Consider the following 24,807-nt stretch of genomic DNA (forward strand, 5'->3'; position numbering starts at 1 on the left):
GCGGATGGTGGACTGCAAATTGCAGAGGGGCGCGGACTGCAGTGGGCCGGCTTGGTGGGTCTGTTGGTTGGCAGAGAATCGGCCGGCAGGTTGGGGATCGGGCGGCTCCGGTTTGCCGTGTCTCCAAGCCAGCCGCCCGTGAGACATGGTGCTATGAGCCCCCTATCCGTGGCTCTGTTGGTATTCCTTCTTGGCCTCGCCAAATCCTGGGTTCTTGTGCGGGCAGAGGGACTAGAGTCCCCGCAGGACAGGGACCGACAGACAGAACGGGGGGACAGGGGGACCGGGGGACGGGAGGACCGGGGGACAGGGGACCGGGAGACGGGTGTAAGGGGGGGGACAGGGAGAACGGTGGGACTGTAGGAACCCGGGGCGGGGGTACCGGGGGACGGGGTACCAGGAGATGGGGGAAGGGGGGCAGGGGGACAGGGAGACCGTTGGAACTGGGAGAACCGGGGGACGGGGGGTCTGGGAGACGGGGGCATGTGGGACGGGGGGAAGGGGTGACCGGAAGATGGGGGGACGGGAGTACGAGAGGGCGGGGGGGACGGGGGGACTGGGGGATGGGGGGAAAAGGGGACCGGGGGACCGGGGGGACAGGGGGACTGGGTACTGGGAGACAGTGGGACCAGGGGACGGGGGGACCGGGAGATGGGGGGACACGGTACCAGGGGAAAGGGAGACCGGGGAATTGGGGGACAGGGAGACTGGGGGACTGGGGGATTGGGGGAATGAGAGGACGGTGGGACTGGCGGACGGTGGGACGGAGGGACCAGGAGACCGGTGGATGGAGGGACAGGAGTACGAGGGTACTGGGGGACGAGGGACATGGGGAGGGGGGGACCGGGAAACGGGGGAACGGGGGACCGTGAGACGGGGGGACCGGGAGATGGGGGACCTGGGGCCGGGGGGACGGGGTGACGGGGGGACCGGGAGACAGAGGGACAGGGGGACTGGAGGGTCGGGGGGACCGGGGGATGGGGGGACCGGGGGACGGGGGGACCGGGGCAACGGAGACGGGGGGGACCGGGGGAACGGCGGATGGGGGGACCAGGGGACCCGCGGACCGGGGGACCGGAGGTTGGGGGGACCGGGGGATAGGGGACCGGGCGACGGGGTGACCAGGGGCATGAATGGACTGGGGGGACGGGGGTACCAGTGGACCGGGAGATGGGGGGACCGGGGGACCGGGGACCGGGGGACGGGGGGACCGGGGGACCGGGGGTTGGGGGACTGGGGGATGAGGGGACCGGGAGATCGGGTACCGGGGAACGGGGCGACTAGGAGACGGGGGACCGCGAGACGGGGGACCGGGGACGGGGTGACCGGGAGATGGGACACCGGGAGACGGGAGACTGTGGGACGGGAGGACCGGAAGACGGGGCGAACGGAGAACTGGGGGATCGGTAGACGGGGGCCAGGGCGATGGGGGAACCGGGGGACTGGGGGACCGGGGGACCAGGGACCGGGGGTTGGGGGTCCAGGGGATGAGGGGACCGGGAGACGGGGGACCTGGGGACCGGGCGACCGGGAGACGGGGGACCGGGAGACGGGGGGATGGGTGTGCGGCCGGACCGGGAGACAGAGGGACAGGGAGATGGGGGGACCGGGGGACCGGGGGAAGGGGGTAACACTGGACGGAGGACCGGGGGACCGGAAGACCGGGCGACCGGGAGACAGGGGACCGGGAGACTGGGGACCAGGAGACGGGGCGACCGGGGAACGGGGGGACCGGTAGAAGGGCGCCTGGGCGCCGGGGGAACCGGGGGACCGGGGGACCAGGAGACGGGGGACCGGGGAACGGGAGACCGGGGGTATGGGGGGACGGGGGGACCAGGCGAAGGAGGGACGGGGGGACGGGGAGACGTTGGGACTGGGGGACCGGGGGACAGGTGGACCGCGAGACGGAGGACCGGGAGACGGGGGAACGGGGGTCGGGGGACCCGGGGAGGGGGGGACCGGGAGACGAGGGATTGGGGGACGGGTGGACCAGGGGCGTGGGGGGACTGGGGGGACGGGGGAGCGGGGGACGGGGGATGGGGCACTGGGGGGACGGGGGCACCGGGGGACGGGTGGACTGGGAGAGGGTGGATGGGGGTACGGGGGAACAGGGGGATCAGGGGACGGGGGGAACAGGGGACGGGGGGGACCGGAATAGGGGGGATGGTGGAACGTGGGGACGGGGGACCCGGGAGACGGGGGACAGGAAGACGGGGAACCGGGGGAACGGAGACAGGGGTGACGGGGAGACGGGGGTACCGGGGGACGGGGGTACTGCGTGGGGCTGCACTGACATCAGCTGTTACCGCTTGGCCTTCAGCTGTTGCCAGTTGGCCATTGGACACCGGCAGAGCTGCGGTGGCCAAGCTAGGAAGCGCGGATGGTGGACTGCAAATTGCAGAGGGGCGCGGACTGCAGTGGGCCGGCTTGGTGGGTCTGTTGGTTGGCAGAGAATCGGCCAGCAGGTGGGGGATCGGGCGGCTCCGGCTTGCCGTGTCTCCAAGCCAGCCGCCCGTGAGACATGGTGCTATGAGCCCCCTATCCGTGGCTCTGTGGGTGTTCCTTCTTGGCCTCGCCAAATCCTGCGTTCTTGTGCGGGCAGAGGGACTAGAGTCACCGCAGGACAGGGACAGACAGACAGAACGGGAGGAGGAGTAAGAGGGAGCGAGATGGAAATATACACGTATATGTACATGTATGTGTCTAGACATACAGAGAGACATGGACAGAGACAGAGAAAGAGGGGGCTGGCACGCGGGGAGAGAGCTCCTGAGCCAGAGCCAGAACCCAACAGGCACGTCACAGAGCCAGACAGACATGGGGTGGGGGAGGGTGGGAGGGACGCACATTCGGGCACACGGACTGGGACAGACGCACTGAGGCTGTGTTGAAGTGGTGGCTTCTCCACCGGAGTGTGGTCGTGCCCGGGGCTGGGCTCCGCCAAGGAGGCATTGCCCTGGCGTTGGCAGTCACCATTGAAGCCCCCGGGGCGGGCCGCCAGGGTCTCCGGAGGGCCAGTGGGCTCTGAGCCCCGCCCAGGGACCCGCCCGCGGGAGGAGAGTGGCAGCCCCCAGGCACCCTGGTTGTGAGGATTGTGTGCCTGCGTGCCTGCTCTTCCCTTGTGGCGGTCTCCCCTGGAGTCGATGGCGCGTGGTGTGTTGGGGTGCTGCTCCCGCCGTCCCCTGGTTTGTCCCGGCTCTTTGTGCCCTTTGTGTCGGGGACACCGTGGCCGGCGGGAAGGGAGGGCTCCTGGCTCTTGTGGGAGACGGGAGGGGACGCGCGGGGGTGTGGGGAGAGGTGCCTGCCCGCGGAGACAGAAGACTCCGGTGGGGCGGGGCGGGTGGGCGTCCCGTTTGCCCGAGGACACGCCGATCCTGTGTCTCGGGGCCCAGGGGCAGGCGCAGGGATGGGCGTCCCCTGGGCTCGGGCCGAGGTGCAAAGGACCGGCACGTCCTGGGATGGAGAGAGCCTGGTGGAAGCCTGCGCCGGCAGGCAGCCCTGGGCTTGGGCGTTGGGGGTTGCGGCGGCGGCAGGGTCGGGGAGCGAGAGGGAGCCCTGCGATGGCGGTGGCGGCGGCGGCGACCTAGACGCGGCTGACTGCTGCAGGCTGACGGCCTGCCTCGGCGAAGAGCACTAAGAAGAGGGAGAGGGGGGGAGCCCTGGCCGACAGGCCTGGTGTGCGGCCGGGGATGCGAGCTTGTAGTGCTGGGCGGCTGTCCCTCCTCTGGCCAGGGGGACCTTCGGCTGGCTGGGCGGCTGCAGGGGTTGCAGAGGGGCAAGGGGCGGCAGGGATTCGGAGGGAGGCACGCCGGGGCGGCGGCGCAAAAGGAGAGGCGAGCAAAAGCCTACAGGTATTCCCAGGCGGTCTCCCATGCAAGTACTAACCAGGCCCCTCCCTGCTTAGCTCCCGAGATCAGAGGAGATCGGGCGCGTTCAGGGTGGTATGGCCGTAGACGCTGGGACCCGGCTCCCGCGCCCCAAGAGCCTGCTCCCGGCCTGTCTCGTGAGCGCCCGCCATGCAGATGAGCCGCTCCGGTGGCGAGCATCGACCCGCGGGCCGGCTCTGCCAGCACCGCGTCCCCCCCCAGTCCGGCTCCCCGCCTCTTCCTAATGCCCCTGGCGTGGGCGGCGGGCTACTCCTGGCCGACAGCGAGGCCCCTTCGCGCCACCCGGGGCTCCATGGGACACTGCCACTTCCCTGATGGTGCCAGAAGTCGTGGAACTCTGGCATCCTGGGACTCCCCGCACCCAGACCGGCATACAACCCGCCCCCCTACCGCCACCAGGTTTACCCCCAACCGCAGCCCCAAGGCTGGTGGAGGCCTGCACCAGCAGGCAACCCTGGGCCTGGGAGTTGTGGGAGGACCCCGCGGCGGCGGCGGAGGCAGGGGAGGGTGGCGAGGTAGGCGATGGCAACCGCGTGGATGGCGCCAGGGCGGCGATGGCGGCGGCGACAATGGGGGCTTTGACGGTGGGCGCTGGGACACGGGGGCCGATGGCGGCGGCGGTGGCGGCGGGGGCTGGGGAGGGCGTGAGGGCGGTGCTGGCGGCGGAGGCCGGGAGAGCAGAGGCGGGAGACTGAGCGAGTATGGCATTGGTGGCGGCGGGGGCTGGGGCGGGGGCGGGGACATGACGGTGCTGGAGGCGGGGAGAGCAGAGGAGGGAATTGAGGGAGTGCGGCAATGGCGGCAGCGGGGGCGGGGGAGGGCGTGAGGGCGGTGCTGGCGGCGGAGGCCGGGAGAGCAGAGGCGGGAGACTGAGGGAGTATGGCGATGGTGGCTGCGGGGGTCTGGGGCGGGGGCGGGGGAGATGGCGGTGCTGGAGGCGGGGAGAGCGGAGGAGGGAATTGAGGGAGTACGGATATGGCGGCGGCGGGGGCGGGGGTGGGGGCGAGGGCAGCACTGGTGGCGGAGATGGGGAGCGCGGTGCTGGCGGCCGAGGTGGGGAGAGCACAGGAGGGAGTTTGAGGGAGTTTGGCGGTGGCGGCGGCGGGGGCGGGGACAGGGGCGGGGGCGAGGGCAGCGCTGGCGGGGGGTGGGGGGTGGGGGGGGGTGTGGGGAGCCCGGTGGTGGCGGTGGCTTTGGCGCAGGCGGCGGTGGCGGCGACCGCGCGTCGGCGAAGGATTCGCGATGACGGCCTGCGGGACCGAAGAGGACTGAGAGGAGGGCGTGTGGGGGGAGCCCTGGCCCACGGGCCTGGTGTGCGGCCGGGGCTGCCAGCTTGTAGTGCCGGGCGGCTGACCCTCTGCTGGTCAGGGGGACCTGCGGCTGGCTGGGAGGCTGCAGAGGGGCAAGGGGCGGCAGGGGTTCGGAGGGAGCCACGCCGGAGCGGCGATGCAAAAGGAGACGCTAGCAAAAGCCAACAGGTATTCCCAGGCGGTCTCCCATCCAAGTACTAACCAGGACAGACCCTGCTTCGCTTCCGAGATCAGACGAGATCTGCTGCGTTCAGGGTGGTATGGCCTTAGGCACTGGGACCCGGCTCCCGGCACTCCAAGAGCCTGCTCCCGACTTGCCTCCTGAGCGCACGCGCCATGCTGCTGGGCCGCTCGGGTGGCGAGCATGTCTGCCCGAGTGCCTCCCGCCCGCTCCCCGCCTCCTCCGGTCGCCGCTGGTGTGGGCGACGGGCTACTCCTGGCCCGCAGCGAGGCCCCTTCGCGCCCCCCAGTGGCTCCACAGGCCTCTGTCACTTCCCTGACTGTGACATATGTCTGGGCGCCCTGGCATCCTGGGACTCCCCACGCCCGGAATGGCTTTTACCACGCCCCCCCTACCCCAACCCCTCTCATCCCCCCCCCAACCCCACAACCGCACACCCCCCTTGCTGCTGTGCTGTCCCCACCACTCAGGGCCACCGTGGGGGTCGCAGGGTCCTCTCAGTCCCCTCCACCCTAGGGACGTGCAACCCAGACCCTGGCCCTGGCCGGCCCCACCCACTGGCCCAAAGCCAGGGAGAGCCACCCGCGACCAGGGGGCAGCACCTCCAGACTGCCGCCACCCTTCGTCACACAGCCTTCTGTCTGGGCCCTCGCCCCTCATCAGCGACCGGCGTCCCGCCCGATCACTGGTCACTTCACTGGCTACACATCACCTCTCCTGACCCAGGGTGTTGAGAGAGAGGATGAGAGAAGGCCAGAGACGGAGCAAGAGGTAGGCGGAGAGAGACAGACGGGGACTGTGGGGACAGACTTGCAGAGAGCACTTTCCAGGCTCTGGGCCTCGCGTGGAGGGGTGCTGCGTGGGGGCTGCACGGACATCAGCTGTTACCGCTTGGCCATCAGCTGTTGCCAGTTGGCCATTGGCCACTGGCAGAGCTGCGGTGGCCAAGCTAGGAAGCGCGGATGGTGGACTGCAAATTGCAGAGGGGCGCGGACTGCAGTGGGCCGGCTTGGTGGGTCTGTTGGTTGGCAGAGAATCGGCCGGCAGGTTGGGGATCGGGCGGCTCCGGCTTGCCGTGTCTCCAAGCCAGCCGCCCGTGAGACATGGTGCTATGAGCCCCCTATCCGTGGCTCTGTTGGTGTTCCTTCTTGGCCTCGCCAATACCTGGGTTCTTGTGCGGGCAGAGGGACTAGAGTCCCCGCAGGACAGGGACCGACAGACAGAACGGGGGGACAGGGGGACCGGGGGACGGGAGGACCGGGGGACAGGGGACCGGGAGACGGGTGTAAGGGGGGGACAGGGAGAACGGTGGGACTGTAGGAACCCGGGGCGGGGGTACCGGGGGACGGGGTACCAGGAGATGGGGGAAGGGGGGCAGGGGCACAGGGAGACCGTTGGAACTGGGAGAACCGGGGGACGGGGGGTCTGGGAGACGGGGGCATGTGGGACGGGGGGAAGGGGTGACCGGAAGATGGGGGGACGGGAGTACGAGAGGGCCGGGGGGACGGGGGTCTGGGGGATGGGGGGACAAGGGGACCGGGGGACCGGGGGGACAGGGGGACTGGGTACTGGGAGACAGTGGGACCAGGGGACGGGGGGACCGGGAGATGGGGGGACACGGTACCAGGGGAAAGGGAGACCGGGGAATTGGGGGACAGGGAGACTGGGGGACTGGGGGATTGGGGGAATGAGAGGACGGTGGGACTGGCGGACGGTGGGACGGAGGGACCAGGAGACCGGTGGATGGAGGGACAGGAGTACGAGGGTACTGGGGGACGAGGGACATGGGGAGGGGGGGACCGGGAAACGGGGGAATGGGGGACCGTGAGACGGGGGGACCGGGAGATGGGGGACCTGGGGCCGGGGGGACGGGGTGACGGGGGGACCGGGAGACAGAGGGACAGGGGGACTGGAGGGTCGGGGGGACCGGGGGATGGGGGGACCGGGGGACGGGGGGACCGGGGCAACGGAGACGGGGGGGACCGGGGGAACGGCGGATGGGGGGACCAGGGGACCCGCGGACCGGGGGACCGGAGGTTGGGGGGACCGGGGGATAGGGGACCGTGCGACGGGGTGACCAGGGGCATGAATGGACTGGGGGGACGGGGGTACCAGTGGACCGGGAGATGGGGGGACCGGGGGACCGGGGACCGGGGGACGGGGGGACCGGGGGACCGGGGGTTGGGGGACTGGGGGATGAGGGGACCGGGAGATCGGGTACCGGGGAACGGGGCGACTAGGAGACGGGGGACCGCGAGACGGGGGACCGGGGACGGGGTGACCGGGAGATGGGACACCGGGAGACGGGAGACTGTGGGACGGGAGGACCGGAAGACGGGGCGAACGGAGAACTGGGGGATCGGTAGACGGGGGCCAGGGCGATGGGGGAACCGGGGGACTGGGGGACCGGGGGACCAGGGACCGGGGGTTGGGGGTCCAGGGGATGAGGGGACCGGGAGACGTGGGACCTGGGGACCGGGCGACCGGGAGACGGGGGACCGGGAGACGGGGGGATGGGTGTGCGGCCGGACCGGGAGACAGAGGGACAGGGAGATGGGGGGACCGGGGGACCGGGGGAAGGGGGTAACACTGGACGGAGGACCGGGGGACCGGAAGACCGGGCGACCGGGAGACAGGGGACCGGGAGACTGGGGACCGGGAGACGGGGCGACCGGGGAACGGGGGGACCGGTAGAAGGGCGCCTGGGCGCCGGGGGAACCGGGGGACCGGGGGACCAGGAGACGGGGGACCGGGGAACGGGAGACCGGGGGTATGGGGGGACGGGGGGACCAGGCGAAGGAGGGACGGGGGGACGGGGAGACGTTGGGACTGGGGGACCGGGGGACAGGTGGACCGCGAGACGGAGGACCGGGAGACGGGGGAATGTGGGTCGGGGGACCCGGGGAGGGGGGGACCGGGAGACGAGGGAATGGGGGACGGGTGGACCAGGGGCGTGGGGGGACTGGGGGGACGGGGGAGCGGGGGACGGGGGATGGGGCACTGGGGGGACGGGGGCACCGGGGGACGGGTGGACTGGGAGAGGGTGGATGGGGGTACGGGGGAACAGGGGGATCAGGGGACGGGGGGAACAGGGGACGGGGGGGACCGGAATAGGGGGGATGGTGGAACGTGGGGACGGGGGACCCGGGAGACGGGGGACAGGAAGACGGGGAACCGGGGGAACGGAGACAGGGGTGACGGGGAGACGGGGGTACCGGGGGACGGGGGTACTGCGTGGGGCTGCACTGACATCAGCTGTTACCGCTTGGCCTTCAGCTGTTGCCAGTTGGCCATTGGACACCGGCAGAGCTGCGGTGGCCAAGCTAGGAAGCGCGGATGGTGGACTGCAAATTGCAGAGGGGCGCGGACTGCAGTGGGCCGGCTTGGTGGGTCTGTTGGTTGGCAGAGAATCGGCCAGCAGGTGGGGGATCGGGCGGCTCCGGCTTGCCGTGTCTCCAAGCCAGCCGCCCGTGAGACATGGTGCTATGAGCCCCCTATCCGTGGCTCTGTGGGTGTTCCTTCTTGGCCTCGCCAAATCCTGCGTTCTTGTGCGGGCAGAGGGACTAGAGTCACCGCAGGACAGGGACAGACAGACAGAACGGGAGGAGGAGTAAGAGGGAGCGAGATGGAAATATACACGTATATGTACATGTATGTGTCTAGACATACAGAGAGACATGGACAGAGACAGAGAAAGAGGGGGCTGGCACGCGGGGAGAGAGCTCCTGAGCCAGAGCCAGAACCCAACAGGCACGTCACAGAGCCAGACAGACATGGGGTGGGGGAGGGTGGGAGGGACGCACATTCGGGCACACGGACTGGGACAGACGCACTGAGGCTGTGTTGAAGTGGTGGCTTCTCCACCGGAGTGTGGTCGTGCCCGGGGCTGGGCTCCGCCAAGGAGGCATTGCCCTGGCGTTGGCAGTCACCATTGAAGCCCCCGGGGCGGGCCGCCAGGGTCTCCGGAGGGCCAGTGGGCTCTGAGCCCCGCCCAGGGACCCGCCCGCGGGAGGAGAGTGGCAGCCCCCAGGCACCCTGGTTGTGAGGATTGTGTGCCTGCGTGCCTGCTCTTCCCTTGTGGCGGTCTCCCCTGGAGTCGATGGCGCGTGGTGTGTTGGGGTGCTGCTCCCGCCGTCCCCTGGTTTGTCCCGGCTCTTTGTGCCCTTTGTGTCGGGGACACCGTGGCCGGCGGGAAGGGAGGGCTCCTGGCTCTTGTGGGAGACGGGAGGGGACGCGCGGGGGTGTGGGGAGAGGTGCCTGCCCGCGGAGACAGAAGACTCCGGTGGGGCGGGGCGGGTGGGCGTCCCGTTTGCCCGAGGACACGCCGATCCTGTGTCTCGGGGCCCAGGGGCAGGCGCAGGGATGGGCGTCCCCTGGGCTCGGGCCGAGGTGCAAAGGACCGGCACGTCCTGGGATGGAGAGAGCCTGGTGGAAGCCTGCGCCGGCAGGCAGCCCTGGGCTTGGGCGTTGGGGGTTGCGGCGGCGGCAGGGTCGGGGAGCGAGAGGGAGCCCTGCGATGGCGGTGGCGGCGGCGGCGACCTAGACGCGGCTGACTGCTGCAGGCTGACGGCCTGCCTCGGCGAAGAGCACTAAGAAGAGGGAGAGGGGGGGAGCCCTGGCCGACAGGCCTGGTGTGCGGCCGGGGATGCGAGCTTGTAGTGCTGGGCGGCTGTCCCTCCTCTGGCCAGGGGGACCTTCGGCTGGCTGGGCGGCTGCAGGGGTTGCAGAGGGGCAAGGGGCGGCAGGGATTCGGAGGGAGGCACGCCGGGGCGGCGGCGCAAAAGGAGAGGCGAGCAAAAGCCTACAGGTATTCCCAGGCGGTCTCCCATGCAAGTACTAACCAGGCCCCTCCCTGCTTAGCTCCCGAGATCAGAGGAGATCGGGCGCGTTCAGGGTGGTATGGCCGTAGACGCTGGGACCCGGCTCCCGCGCCCCAAGAGCCTGCTCCCGGCCTGTCTCGTGAGCGCCCGCCATGCAGATGAGCCGCTCCGGTGGCGAGCATCGACCCGCGGGCCGGCTCTGCCAGCACCGCGTCCCCCCCCAGTCCGGCTCCCCGCCTCTTCCTAATGCCCCTGGCGTGGGCGGCGGGCTACTCCTGGCCGACAGCGAGGCCCCTTCGCGCCACCCGGGGCTCCATGGGACACTGCCACTTCCCTGATGGTGCCAGAAGTCGTGGAACTCTGGCATCCTGGGACTCCCCGCACCCAGACCGGCATACAACCCGCCCCCCTACCGCCACCAGGTTTACCCCCAACCGCAGCCCCAAGGCTGGTGGAGGCCTGCACCAGCAGGCAACCCTGGGCCTGGGAGTTGTGGGAGGACCCCGCGGCGGCGGCGGAGGCAGGGGAGGGTGGCGAGGTAGGCGATGGCAACCGCGTGGATGGCGCCAGGGCGGCGATGGCGGCGGCGACAATGGGGGCTTTGACGGTGGGCGCTGGGACACGGGGGCCGATGGCGGCGGCGGTGGCGGCGGGGGCTGGGGAGGGCGTGAGGGCGGTGCTGGCGGCGGAGGCCGGGAGAGCAGAGGCGGGAGACTGAGCGAGTATGGCATTGGTGGCGGCGGGGGCTGGGGCGGGGGCGGGGACATGACGGTGCTGGAGGCGGGGAGAGCAGAGGAGGGAATTGAGGGAGTGCGGCAATGGCGGCAGCGGGGGCGGGGGAGGGCGTGAGGGCGGTGCTGGCGGCGGAGGCCGGGAGAGCAGAGGCGGGAGACTGAGGGAGTATGGCGATGGTGGCTGCGGGGGTCTGGGGCGGGGGCGGGGGAGATGGCGGTGCTGGAGGCGGGGAGAGCGGAGGAGGGAATTGAGGGAGTACGGATATGGCGGCGGCGGGGGCGGGGGTGGGGGCGAGGGCAGCACTGGTGGCGGAGATGGGGAGCGCGGTGCTGGCGGCCGAGGTGGGGAGAGCACAGGAGGGAGTTTGAGGGAGTTTGGCGGTGGCGGCGGCGGGGGCGGGGACAGGGGCGGGGGCGAGGGCAGCGCTGGCGGGGGGTGGGGGGTGGGGGGGGGTGTGGGGAGCCCGGTGGTGGCGGTGGCTTTGGCGCAGGCGGCGGTGGCGGCGACCGCGCGTCGGCGAAGGATTCGCGATGACGGCCTGCAGGACCGAAGAGGACTGAGAGGAGGGCGTGTGGGGGGAGCCCTGGCCCACGGGCCTGGTGTGCGGCCGGGGCTGCCAGCTTGTAGTGCCGGGCGGCTGACCCTCTGCTGGTCAGGGGGACCTGCGGCTGGCTGGGAGGCTGCAGAGGGGCAAGGGGCGGCAGGGGTTCGGAGGGAGCCACGCCGGAGCGGCGATGCAAAAGGAGACGCTAGCAAAAGCCAACAGGTATTCCCAGGCGGTCTCCCATCCAAGTACTAACCAGGACAGACCCTGCTTCGCTTCCGAGATCAGACGAGATCTGCTGCGTTCAGGGTGGTATGGCCTTAGGCACTGGGACCCGGCTCCCGGCACTCCAAGAGCCTGCTCCCGACTTGCCTCCTGAGCGCACGCGCCATGCTGCTGGGCCGCTCGGGTGGCGAGCATGTCTGCCCGAGTGCCTCCCGCCCGCTCCCCGCCTCCTCCGGTCGCCGCTGGTGTGGGCGACGGGCTACTCCTGGCCCGCAGCGAGGCCCCTTCGCGCCCCCAAGTGGCTCCACAGGCCTCTGTCACTTCCCTGACTGTGACATATGTCTGGGCGCCCTGGCATCCTGGGACTCCCCACGCCCGGAATGGTTTTTACCACGCCCCCCCTACCCCAACCCCTCTCATCCCCCCCCCAACCCCACAACCGCACACCCCCCTTGCTGCTGTGCTGTCCCCACCACTCAGGGCCACCGTGGGGGTCGCAGGGTCCTCTCAGTCCCCTCCACCCTAGGGACGTGCAACCCAGACCCTGGTCCTGGCCGGCCCCACCCACTGGCCCAAAGCCAGGGAGAGCCACCCGCGACCAGGGGGCAGCACCTCCAGACTGCCGCCACCCTTCGTCACACAGCCTTCTGTCTGGGCCCTCGCCCCTCATCAGCGACCGGCGTCCCGCCCGATCACTGGTCACTTCACTGGCTACACATCACCTCTCCTGACCCAGGGTGTTGAGAGAGAGGATGAGAGAAGGCCAGAGACGGAGCAAGAGGTAGGCGGAGAGAGACAGACGGGGACTGTGGGGACAGACTTGCAGAGAGCACTTTCCAGGCTCTGGGCCTCGCGTGGAGGGGTGCTGCGTGGGGGCTGCACGGACATCAGCTGTTACCGCTTGGCCATCAGCTGTTGCCAGTTGGCCATTGGCCACTGGCAGAGCTGCGGTGGCCAAGCTAGGAAGCGCGGATGGTGGACTGCAAATTGCAGAGGGGCGCGGACTGCAGTGGGCCGGCTTGGTGGGTCTGTTGGTTGGCAGAGAATCGGCCGGCAGGTTGGGGATCGGGCGGCTCCGGCTTGCCGTGTCTCCAAGCCAGCCGCCCGTGAGACATGGTGCTATGAGCCCCCTATCCGTGGCTCTGTTGGTGTTCCTTCTTGGCCTCGCCAATACCTGGGTTCTTGTGCGGGCAGAGGGACTAGAGTCCCCGCAGGACAGGGACCGACAGACAGAACGGGGGGACAGGGGGACCGGGGGACGGGAGGACCGGGGGACAGGGGACCGGGAGACGGGTGTAAGGGGGGGACAGGGAGAACGGTGGGACTGTAGGAACCCGGGGCGGGGGTACCGGGGGACGGGGTACCAGGAGATGGGGGAAGGGGGGCAGGGGCACAGGGAGACCGTTGGAACTGGGAGAACCGGGGGACGGGGGGTCTGGGAGACGGGGGCATGTGGGACGGGGGGAAGGGGTGACCGGAAGATGGGGGGACGGGAGTACGAGAGGGCCGGGGGGACGGGGGTCTGGGGGATGGGGGGACAAGGGGACCGGGGGACCGGGGGGACAGGGGGACTGGGTACTGGGAGACAGTGGGACCAGGGGACGGGGGGACCGGGAGATGGGGGGACACGGTACCAGGGGAAAGGGAGACCGGGGAATTGGGGGACAGGGAGACTGGGGGACTGGGGGATTGGGGGAATGAGAGGACGGTGGGACTGGCGGACGGTGGGACGGAGGGACCAGGAGACCGGTGGATGGAGGGACAGGAGTACGAGGGTACTGGGGGACGAGGGACATGGGGAGGGGGGGACCGGGAAACGGGGGAATGGGGGACCGTGAGACGGGGGGACCGGGAGATGGGGGACCTGGGGCCGGGGGGACGGGGTGACGGGGGGACCGGGAGACAGAGGGACAGGGGGACTGGAGGGTCGGGGGGACCGGGGGATGGGGGGACCGGGGGACGGGGGGACCGGGGCAACGGAGACGGGGGGGACCGGGGGAACGGCGGATGGGGGGACCAGGGGACCCGCGGACCGGGGGACCGGAGGTTGGGGGGACCGGGGGATAGGGGACCGTGCGACGGGGTGACCAGGGGCATGAATGGACTGGGGGGACGGGGGTACCAGTGGACCGGGAGATGGGGGGACCGGGGGACCGGGGACCGGGGGACGGGGGGACCGGGGGACCGGGGGTTGGGGGACTGGGGGATGAGGGGACCGGGAGATCGGGTACCGGGGAACGGGGCGACTAGGAGACGGGGGACCGCGAGACGGGGGACCGGGGACGGGGTGACCGGGAGATGGGACACCGGGAGACGGGAGACTGTGGGACGGGAGGACCGGAAGACGGGCGAACGGAGAACTGGGGGATCGGTAGACGGGGGCCAGGGCGATGGGGGAACCGGGGGACTGGGGGACCGGGGGACCAGGGACCGGGGGTTGGGGGTCCAGGGGATGAGGGGACCGGGAGACGTGGGACCTGGGGACCGGGCGACCGGGAGACGGGGGACCGGGAGACGGGGGGATGGGTGTGCGGCCGGACCGGGAGACAGAGGGACAGGGAGATGGGGGGACCGGGGGACCGGGGGAAGGGGGTAACACTGGACGGAGGACCGGGGGACCGGAAGACCGGGCGACCGGGAGACAGGGGACCGGGAGACTGGGGACCGGGAGACGGGGCGACCGGGGAACGGGGGGACCGGTAGAAGGGCGCCTGGGCGCCGGGGGAACCGGGGGACCGGGGGACCAGGAGACGGGGGACCGGGGAACGGGAGACCGGGGGTATGGGGGGACGGGGGGACCAGGCGAAGGAGGGACGGGGGGACGGGGAGACGTTGGGACTGGGGGACCGGGGGACAGGTGGACCGCGAGACGGAGGACCGGGAGACGGGGGAATGTGGGTCGGGGGACCCGGGGAGGGGGGGACCGGGAGACGAGGGAATGGGGGACGGGTGGACCAGGGGCGTGGGGGGACTGGGGGGACGGGGGAGCGGGGGACGGGGGATGGGGCACTGGGGGGACGGGGGCACCGGGGGACGGGTGGACTGGGAGAGGGTGGATGGGGGTACGGGGGAACAGGGGGATCAGGGGACGGGGGGAACAGGGGACGGGGGGGACCGGAATAGGGGGGATGGTGGAACGTGGGGACGGGGGACCCGGGAGACGGGGGACAGGAAGACGGGGAACCGGGGGAACGGAGACAGGGGTGACGGGGAGACGGGGGTACCGGGGGACGGGGGTACTGCGTGGGGCTGCACTGACATCAGCTGTTACCGCTTGGCCTTCAGCTGTTGCCAGTTGGCCATTGGACACCGGCAGAGCTGCGGTGGCCAAGCTAGGAAGCGCGGATGGTGGACTGCAAATTGCAGAGGGGCGCGGACTGCAGTGGGCCGGCTTGGTGGGTCTGTTGGTTGGCAGAGAATCGGCCAGCAGGTGGGGGATCGGGCGGCTCCGGCTTGCCGTGTCTCCAAGCCAGCCGCCCGTGAGACATGGTGCTATGAGCCCCCTATCCGTGGCTCTGTGGGTGTTCCTTCTTGGCCTCGCCAAATCCTGCGTTCTTGTGCGGGCAGAGGGACTAGAGTCACCGCAGGACAGGGACAGACAGACAGAACGGGAGGAGGAGTAAGAGGGAGCGAGATGGAAATATACACGTATATGTACATGTATGTGTCTAGACATACAGAGAGACATGGACAGAGACAGAGAAAGAGGGGGCTGGCACGCGGGGAGAGAGCTCCTGAGCCAGAGCCAGAACCCAACAGGCACGTCACAGAGCCAGACAGACATGGGGTGGGGGAGGGTGGGAGGGACGCACATTCGGGCACACGGACTGGGACAGACGCACTGAGGCTGTGTTGAAGTGGTGGCTTCTCCACCGGAGTGTGGTCGTGCCCGGGGCTGGGCTCCGCCAAGGAGGCATTGCCCTGGCGTTGGCAGTCACCATTGAAGCCCCCGGGGCGGGCCGCCAGGGTCTCCGGAGGGCCAGTGGGCTCTGAGCCCCGCCCAGGGACCCGCCCGCGGGAGGAGAGTGGCAGCCCCCAGGCACCCTGGTTGTGAGGATTGTGTGCCTGCGTGCGTGCTCTTCCCTTGTGGCGGTCTCCCCTGGAGTCGATGGCGCGTGGTGTGTTGGGGTGCTGCTCCCGCCGTCCCCTGGTTTGTCCCGGCTCTTTGTGCCCTTTGTGTCGGGGACACCGTGGCCGGCGGGAAGGGAGGGCTCCTGGCTCTTGTGGGAGACGGGAGGGGACGCGCGGGGGTGTGGGGAGAGGTGCCTGCCCGCGGAGACAGAAGACTCCGGTGGGGCGGGGCGGGTGGGCGTCCCGTTTGCCCGAGGACACGCCGATCCTGTGTCTCGGGGCCCAGGGGCAGGCGCAGGGATGGGCGTCCCCTGGGCTCGGGCCGAGGTGCAAAGGACCGGCACGTCCTGGGATGGAGAGAGCCTGGTGGAAGCCTGCGCCGGCAGGCAGCCCTGGGCTTGGGCGTTGGGGGTTGCGGCGGCGGCAGGGTCGGGGAGCGAGAGGGAGCCCTGCGATGGCGGTGGCGGCGGCGGCGACCTAGACGCGGCTGACTGCTGCAGGCTGACGGCCTGCCTCGGCGAAGAGCACTAAGAAGAGGGAGAGGGGGGGAGCCCTGGCCGACAGGCCTGGTGTGCGGCCGGGGATGCGAGCTTGTAGTGCTGGGCGGCTGTCCCTCCTCTGGCCAGGGGGACCTTCGGCTGGCTGGGCGGCTGCAGGGGTTGCAGAGGGGCAAGGGGCGGCAGGGATTCGGAGGGAGGCACGCCGGGGCGGCGGCGCAAAAGGAGAGGCGAGCAAAAGCCTACAGGTATTCCCAGGCGGTCTCCCATGCAAGTACTAACCAGGCCCCTCCCTGCTTAGCTCCCGAGATCAGAGGAGATCGGGCGCGTTCAGGGTGGTATGGCCGTAGACGCTGGGACCCGGCTCCCGCGCCCCAAGAGCCTGCTCCCGGCCTGTCTCGTGAGCGCCCGCCATGCAGATGAGCCGCTCCGGTGGCGAGCATCGACCCGCGGGCCGGCTCTGCCAGCACCGCGTCCCCCCCCAGTCCGGCTCCCCGCCTCTTCCTAATGCCCCTGGCGTGGGCGGCGGGCTACTCCTGGCCGACAGCGAGGCCCCTTCGCGCCACCCGGGGCTCCATGGGACACTGCCACTTCCCTGATGGTGCCAGAAGTCGTGGAACTCTGGCATCCTGGGACTCCCCGCACCCAGACCGGCATACAACCCGCCCCCCTACCGCCACCAGGTTTACCCCCAACCGCAGCCCCAAGGCTGGTGGAGGCCTGCACCAGCAGGCAACCCTGGGCCTGGGAGTTGTGGGAGGACCCCGCGGCGGCGGCGGAGGCAGGGGAGGGTGGCGAGGTAGGCGATGGCAACCGCGTGGATGGCGCCAGGGCGGCGATGGCGGCGGCGACAATGGGGGCTTTGACGGTGGGCGCTGGGACACGGGGGCCGATGGCGGCGGCGGTGGCGGCGGGGGCTGGGGAGGGCGTGAGGGCGGTGCTGGTGGCGGAGGCCGGGAGAGCAGAGGCGGGAGACTGAGCGAGTATGGCATTGGTGGCGGCGGGGGCTGGGGCGGGGGCGGGGAAGATGGCGGTGCTGGAGGCGGGGAGAGCAGAGGAGGGAATTGAGGGAGTGCGGCAATGGCGGCAGCGGGGGCGGGGGAGGGGGAGAGGGCGGTGCTGGCGGCGGAGGCCAGGAGAGCAGAGGCGGGAGACTGAGGGAGTATGGCGATGGTGGCTGCGGGGGCTGGGGCGGGGGCGGGGGAGATGTCGGGGCTGGAGGCGGGGAGAGCGGAGGAGGGAATTGAGGGAGTACGGATATGGCGGCGGCGGGGGCGGGGGTGGGGGAGAGGGCAGCACTGATGGCGGAGATGGGGAGCGCGGTGCTGGCGGCCGAGGTGGGGCGAGCACAGGAGGGAGTTTGAGGGAGTTTGGCGGTGGCTGCGGCGGGGGCGGGGACAGGGGCGGGGGCGAGGGCAGCGCTGGCGGGGGGGGGGGGGGGGGGGGGGGGAGCCCGGTGATGGCGGTGGCTTTGGCGCAGGCGGCGGTGGCGGCGACCGCGCGTCGGCGAAGGATTCGCGATGACGGCCTGCGGGACCGAAGAGGACTGAGAGGAGGGCGTGTGGGGGGAGCCCTGGCCCACGGGCCTGGTGTGCGGCCGGGGCTGCCAGCTTGTAGTGCCGGGCGGCTGACCCTCTGCTGGTCAGGGGGACCTGCGGCTGGCTGGGAGGCTGCAGAGGGGCAAGGGGCGGCAGGGGTTCGGAGGGAGCCACGCCGGAGCGGCGATGCAAAAGGAGACACTAGCAAAAGCCAACAGGTATTCCCAGGCGGTCTCCCATCCAAGTACTAACCAGGACAGACCCTGCTTCGCTTCCGAGATCAGACGAGATCTGCTGCGTTCAGGGTGGTATGGCCTTAGGCACTGTGACCCGGCTCCCGGCACTCCAAGAGCCTGCTCCCGACTTGCCTCCTGAGCGCACGCGCCATGCTGCTGGGCCGCTCGGGTGGCGAGCATGTCTGCCCGAGTGCCTCCCGCCCGCTCCCCGCCTCCTCCGGTCGCCGCTGGTGTGGGCGACGGGCTACTCCTGGCCCGCAGCGAGGCCCCTTCGCGCCCCCCAGTGGCTCCACAGGCCTCTGTCACTTCCCTGACTGTGACATATGTCTGGGCGCCCTGGCATCCTGGGACTCCCCACGCCCGGAATGGCTTTTACCACGCCCCCCTACCCCAACCCCTCTCATCCCCCCCCCAGCCCCACAACCGCACACCCCCCTTGCTGCTGTGCTGTCCCCACCACTCAGGGCCACCGAGGGGGTCGCAGGGTCCTCTCAGTCCCCTCCACCCTAGGGACGTGCAACCCAGGCCCTGGCCCTGGCTGGCCCCACCCACTGGCCCAAAGCCAGGGAGAGCCACCCGCGACCAGGGGGCAGCACCTCCAGACTGCCGCCACCCTTCGTCACACAGCCTTCTGTCTGGGCCCTCGCCCCTCATCAGCGACCGGCGTCCCGCCCGATCACGGATCACTTCACTGGCTACACATCACCTCTCCTGACCCAGGGTGTTGAGAGAGAGGATGAGAGAAGGCCAGAGACGGAGGAAGAGGTAGGCGGAGAGAGACAGACGGGGACTGTGGGGACAGACTTGCAGAGAGCACTTTCCAGGCTCGGGGCCTCGCGTGGAGGGGTGCTGCGTGGGGGCTGCACGGACATCAGCTGTTACCGCTTGGACATCAGCTGTTGCCAGTTGGCCATTGGCCACTGGCAGAGCTGCGGTGGCCAAGCTAGGAAGCGCGGATGGTGGACTGCAAATTGCAGAGGGGCGCGGACTGCAGTGGGCCGGCTTGGTGGGTCTGTTGGTTGGCAGAGAATCGGCCAGCATGTTGGGGATCGGGCGGCTCCAGCTTGCCGTGTCTCCAAGCCAGCCGCCCGTGAGACATGGTGCTATGAGCCCCCTATCCGTGGCTCTGTTGGTATTCCTTCTTGGCCTCGCCAAATCCTGGGTTCTTGTGCGGGCAGAGGGACTAGAGTCCCCGCAGGACAGGGACCGACAGACAGAACGGGGGGACAGGGGGACCGGGGGACGGGAGGACCGGTGGACAGGGGACCGGGAGACGGGTGTAAGGGGGGGGACAGGGAGAACGGTGGGACTGTAGGAACCCGGGGCGGGGGTACCGGGGGACGGGGTACCAGGAGATGGGGGAAGGGGGGCAGGGGGACAGGGAGACCGTTGGAACTGGGAGAACCGGGGGACGGGGGGTCTGGGAGACGGGGGCATGTGGGACGGGGGGAAGGGGTGACCGGAAGATGAGGGGACGGGAGTACGAGAGGGCCGGGGGGACGGGGGGACTGGGGGATGGGGGGACAAGGGGACCGGGGGACCGGGGGGACAGGGGGACTGGGGACTGGGAGACAGTGGGACCAGGGGACGGGGGGACCGGGAGATGGGGGGACACGGTACCAGGGGAAAGGGAGACCGGGGAATTGGGGGACAGGGAGACTGGGGGACTGGGGGATTGGGGGAATGAGAGGACGGTGGGACTGGCGGACGGAGGGACGGAGGGACCAGGAGACCGGTGGATGGAGGGACAGGAGTACGAGGGTAGTGGGGGACGAGGGACATGGGGAGGGGTTACCGGGAAACGGGGGAACGGGGGACCGTGAGACGGGGGGACCGGGAGATGGGGGACCTGGGGCCGAGGGACGGGGTGACGGGGGACCGGAAGACAGAGGGACAGGGGGACTGGAGGGTCGGGGGGACCGGGGGACGGGGGGACCGGGGGACGGGGGGACCGGGGCAACGGAGACGGGGGGGACCGGGGGAACGGCGGATGGGGGGACCAGGGGACCCGCGGACCGGGGGACCGGAGGTTGGGGGGACCGGGGGATAGGGGACCGGGCGACGGGGTGACCAGGGGCATGAATGGACTGGGGGGACGGGGGTACCAGTGGACCGGGACATGGGGGGACCGGGGGACCGGGGACCGGGGGACGGGGGGACCGGGGGACCGGGGGTTGGGGGACTGGGGGATGAGGGGACCGGGAGATCGGGTACCGGGGAAAGGGGCGACTAGGAGACGGGGGACCGCGAGACGGGGGACCGGGGACGGGGTGACCGGGAGATGGGACACCGGGAGACGGGAGACTGTGGGACGGGAGGACCGGAAGACGGGGCGAACGGAGAACTGGGGGATCGGTAGACGGGGGCCAGGGCGATGGGGGAACCGGGGGACTGGGGGACCGGGGGACCAGGGACCGGGGGTTGGGGGTCCAGGGGATGAGGGGACCGGGAGACGTGGGACCTGGGGACCGGGCGACCGGGAGACGGGGGACCGGGAGACGGGGGGATGGGTGTGCCGCCGGACTGGGAGACAGAGGGACAGGGAGATGGGGGGACCGGGGGACCGGGGGAAGGGGGTAACACTGGACGGAGGACCGGGGGACCGGAAGACCGGGCGACCGGGAGACAGGGGACCGGGAGACTGGGGACCGGGAGACGGGGCGACCGGGGAACGGGGGGACCGGTAGAAGGGCGCCTGGGCGCCAGGGGAACCGGGGGACCGGGGGACCAGGAGACGGGGGACCGGGGAACGGGAGACCGGGGGTATGGGGGGACGGGGGGACCAGGCGAAGGAGGGACGGGGGGACGGGGAGACGTTGGGACTGGGGGACCGGGGGACAGGTGGACCGCGAGACGGAGGACCGGGTGACGGGGGAACGGGGGTCGGGGGACCCGGGGAGGGGGGGACCGGGAGACGAGGGAATGGGGGACGGGTGGACCAGGGGCGTGGGGGGACTGGGGGGACGGGGGAGCGGGGGACGGGGGATGGGGCACTGGGGGGACGGGGGCACCGGGGGACGGGTGGACTGGGAGAGGGTGGATGGGGGTACGGGGGAACAGGGGGATCAGGGGACGGGGGGAACAGGGGACGGGGGGGACCGGAATAGGGGGGATGGTGGAACGTGGGGACGGGGGACCCGGGAGACGGGGGACAGGAAGACGGGGAACCGGGGGAACGGAGACAGGGGTGACGGGGAGACGGGGGTACCGGGGGACGGGGGTACTGCGTGGGGCTGCACTGACATCAGCTGTTACCGCTTGGCCTTCAGCTGTTGCCAGTTGGCCATTGGACACCGGCAGAGCTGCGGTGGCCAAGCTAGGAAGCGCGGATGGTGGACTGCAAATTGCAGAGGGGCGCGGACTGCAGTGGGCCGGCTTGGTGGGTCTGTTGGTTGGCAGAGAATCGGCCAGCAGGTGGGGGATCGGGCGGCTCCGGCTTGCCGTGTCTCCAAGCCAGCCGCCCGTGAGACATGGTGCTATGAGCCCCCTATCCGTGGCTCTGTGGGTGTTCCTTCTTGGCCTCGCCAAATCCTGCGTTCTTGTGCGGGCAGAGGGACTAGAGTCCCCGCAGGACAGGGACAGACAGACAGAACGGGAGGAGGAGTAAGAGGGAGCGAGATGGAAATATACACGTATATGTACATGTATGTGTCTAGATACAGAGAGACATGGACAGAGACAGAGAAAGAGGGGGCTGGCACGCGGGGAGAGAGCTCCTGAGCCAGAGCCAGAACCCAACAGGCACGTCACAGAGCCAGACAGACATGGGGTGGGGGAGGGTGGGAGGGACGCACATTCGGGCACACGGACTGGGACAGACGCACTGAGGCTGTGTTGAAGTGGTGGCTTCTCCACCGGAGTGTGGTCGTGCCCGGGGCTGGGCTCCGCCAAGGAGGCATTGCCCTGGCGTTGGCAGTCACCATTGAAGCCCCCGGGGCGGGCCGCCAGGGTCTCCGGAGGGCCAGTGGGCTCTGAGCCCCGCCCAGGGACCCGCCCGCGGGAGGAGAGTGGCAGCCCCCAGGCACCCTGGTTGTGAGGATTGTGTGCCTGCGTGCCTGCTCTTCCCTTGTGGCGGTCTCCCCTGGAGTCGATGGCGCGTGGTGTGTTGGGGTGCTGCTCCCGCCGTCCCCTGGTTTGTCCCGGCTCTTTGTGCCCTTTGTGTCGGGGACACCGTGGCCGGCGGGAAGGGAGGGCTCCTGGCTCTTGTGGGAGACGGGAGGGGACGCGCGGGGGTGTGGGGAGAGGTGCCTGCCCGCGGAGACAGAAGACTCCGGTAGGGCGGGGCGGGTGGGCGTCCCGTTTGCCCGAGGACACGCCGATCCTGTGTCTCGGGGCCCAGGGGCAGGCGCAGGGATGGGCGTCCCCTGGGCTCGGGCCGAGGTGCAAAGGACCGGCACGTCCTGGGATGGAGAGAGCCTGGTGGAAGCCTGCGCCGGCAGGCAGCCCTGGGCTTGGGCGTTGGGGGTTGCGGCGGCGGCAGGGTCGGGGAGCGAGAGGGAGCCCTGCGATGGCGGTGGCGGCGGCGGCGACCTAGACGCGGCTGACTGCTGCAGGCTGACGGCCTGCCTCGGCGAAGAGCACTAAGAAGAGGGAGAGGGGGGGAGCCCTGGCCGACAGGCCTGGTGTGCGGCCGGGGATGCGAGCTTGTAGTGCTGGGCGGCTGTCCCTCCTCTGGCCAGGGGGACCTTCGGCTGGCTGGGCGGCTGCAGGGGTTGCAGAGGGGCAAGGGGCGGCAGGGATTCGGAGGGAGGCACGCCGGGGCGGCGGCGGCGCAAAAGGAGAGGCGAGCAAAAGCCTACAGGTATTCCCAGGCGGTCTCCCATGCAAGTACTAACCAGGCCCCTCCCTGCTTAGCTCCCGAGATCAGAGGAGATCGGGCGCGTTCAGGGTGGTATGGCCGTAGACGCTGGGACCCGGCTCCCGCGCCCCAAGAGCCTGCTCCCGGCCTGTCTCGTGAGCGCCCGCCATGCAGATGAGCCGCTCCGGTGGCGAGCATCGACCCGCGGGCCGGCTCTGCCAGCACCGCGTCCCCCCCCAGTCCGGCTCCCCGCCTCTTCCTAATGCCCCTGGCGTGGGCGGCGGGCTACTCCTGGCCGACAGCGAGGCCCCTTCGCGCCACCCGGGGCTCCATGGGACACTGCCACTTCCCTGATGGTGCCAGAAGTCGTGGAACTCTGGCATCCTGGGACTCCCCGCACCCAGACCGGCATACAACCCGCCCCCCTACCGCCACCAGGTTTACCCCCAACCGCAGCCCCAAGGCTGGTGGAGGCCTGCACCAGCAGGCAACCCTGGGCCTGGGAGTTGTGGGAGGACCCCGCGGCGGCGGCGGGGGCGGCTGCGGCGGCGGCGGCGGCGGCGGCGGCGGAGGCAGGGGAGGGTGGCGAGGTAGGCGATGGCAACCGCGTGGATGGCGCCAGGGCGGCGATGGCGGCGGCGACAATGGGGGCTTTGACGGTGGGCGCTGGGACACGGGGGCCGATGGCGGCGGCGGTGGCGGCGGGGGCTGGGGAGGGCGTGAGGGCGGTGCTGGCGGCGGAGGCCGGGAGAGCAGAGGCGGGAGACTGAGCGAGTATGGCATTGGTGGCGGCGGGGGCTGGGGCGGGGGCGGGGAAGATGGCGGTGCTGGAGGCGGGGAGAGCAGAGGAGGGAATTGAGGGAGTGCGGCAATGGCGGCAGCGGGGGCGGGGGAGGGCGTGAGGGCGGTGCTGGCGGCGGAGGCCGGGAGAGCAGAGGCGGGAGACTGAGGGAGTATGGCGATGGTGGCTGCGGGGGTCTGGGGCGGGGGCGGGGGAGATGGCGGTGCTGGAGGCGGGGAGAGCGGAGGAGGGAATTGAGGGAGTACGGATATGGCGGCGGCGGGGGCGGGGGTGGGGGAGAGGGCAGCACTGGTGGCGGAGATGGGGAGCGCGGTGCTGGCGGCCGAGGTGGGGAGAGCACAGGAGGGAGTTTGAGGGAGTTTGGCGGTGGCGGCGGCGGGGGCGGGGACAGGGGCGGGGGCGAGGGCAGCGCTGGCGGGGGGGGGGGGGGGGGGGGGAGCCCGGTGGTGGCGGTGGCTTTGGCGCAGGCGGCGGTGGCGGCGACCGCGCGTCGGCGAAGGATTCGCGATGACGGCCTGCGGGACCGAAGAGGACTGAGAGGAGGGCGTGTGGGGGGAGCCCTGGCCCACGGGCCTGGTGTGCGGCCGGGGCTGCCAGCTTGTAGTGCCGGGCGGCTGACCCTCTGCTGGTCAGGGGGACCTGCGGCTGGCTGGGAGGCTGCAGAGGGGCAAGGGGCGGCAGGGGTTCGGAGGGAGCCACGCCGGAGCGGCGATGCAAAAGGAGACGCTAGCAAAAGCCAACAGGTATTCCCAGGCGGTCTCCCATCCAAGTACTAACCAGGACAGACCCTGCTTCGCTTCCGAGATCAGAGGAGATCTGCTGCGTTCAGGGTGGTATGGCCTTAGGCACTGGGACCCGGCTCCCGGCACTCCAAGAGCCTGGTCCCGACTTGCCTCCTGAGCGCACGCGCCATGCTGCTGGGCCGCTCGGGTGGCGAGCATGTCTGCCCGAGTGCCTCCCGCCCGCTCCCCGCCTCCTCCGGTCGCCGCTGGTGTGGGCGACGGGCTATTCCTGGCCCGCAGCGAGGCCCCTTCGCGCCCCCCAGTGGCTCCACAGGCCTCTGTCACTTCCCTGACTGTGACATATGTCTGGGCGCCCTGGCATCCTGGGACTCCCCACGCCCGGAATGGCTTTTACCACGCCCCCCTACCCCAACCCCTCTC

General features: G+C 70.9%; 7 pseudogenes; all 7 read right to left on the bottom strand.

Annotated features, from left to right (window-relative positions):
- Nucleotides 1-3,835: 3,835 nt before the first annotated feature.
- Nucleotides 3,836-3,955, bottom strand: LOC148757129 (5S ribosomal RNA; annotated as a pseudogene).
- Nucleotides 3,956-5,349: 1,394 nt separating this feature from the next.
- LOC148757130 (5S ribosomal RNA) lies at nt 5,350-5,469 on the bottom strand (annotated as a pseudogene).
- A 4,700-nt stretch (nt 5,470-10,169) lies between these two features.
- LOC148757131 (5S ribosomal RNA) lies at nt 10,170-10,289 on the bottom strand (annotated as a pseudogene).
- Nucleotides 10,290-11,683: 1,394 nt separating this feature from the next.
- On the bottom strand, nt 11,684-11,803 carry LOC148757132 (5S ribosomal RNA; annotated as a pseudogene).
- A 4,699-nt stretch (nt 11,804-16,502) lies between these two features.
- Nucleotides 16,503-16,622, bottom strand: LOC148757133 (5S ribosomal RNA; annotated as a pseudogene).
- A 1,388-nt stretch (nt 16,623-18,010) lies between these two features.
- On the bottom strand, nt 18,011-18,130 carry LOC148757134 (5S ribosomal RNA; annotated as a pseudogene).
- A 4,699-nt stretch (nt 18,131-22,829) lies between these two features.
- On the bottom strand, nt 22,830-22,949 carry LOC148757135 (5S ribosomal RNA; annotated as a pseudogene).
- Between the last annotated feature and the right edge of the window lie 1,858 nt (nt 22,950-24,807).

Source organism: Rhinolophus sinicus, chromosome 9, assembly GCF_057876585.1.
Source record: "Rhinolophus sinicus isolate RSI-liver-muscle chromosome 9, RSI-T2T, whole genome shotgun sequence".
NCBI lineage: Eukaryota > Metazoa > Chordata > Mammalia > Chiroptera > Rhinolophidae > Rhinolophus > Rhinolophus sinicus.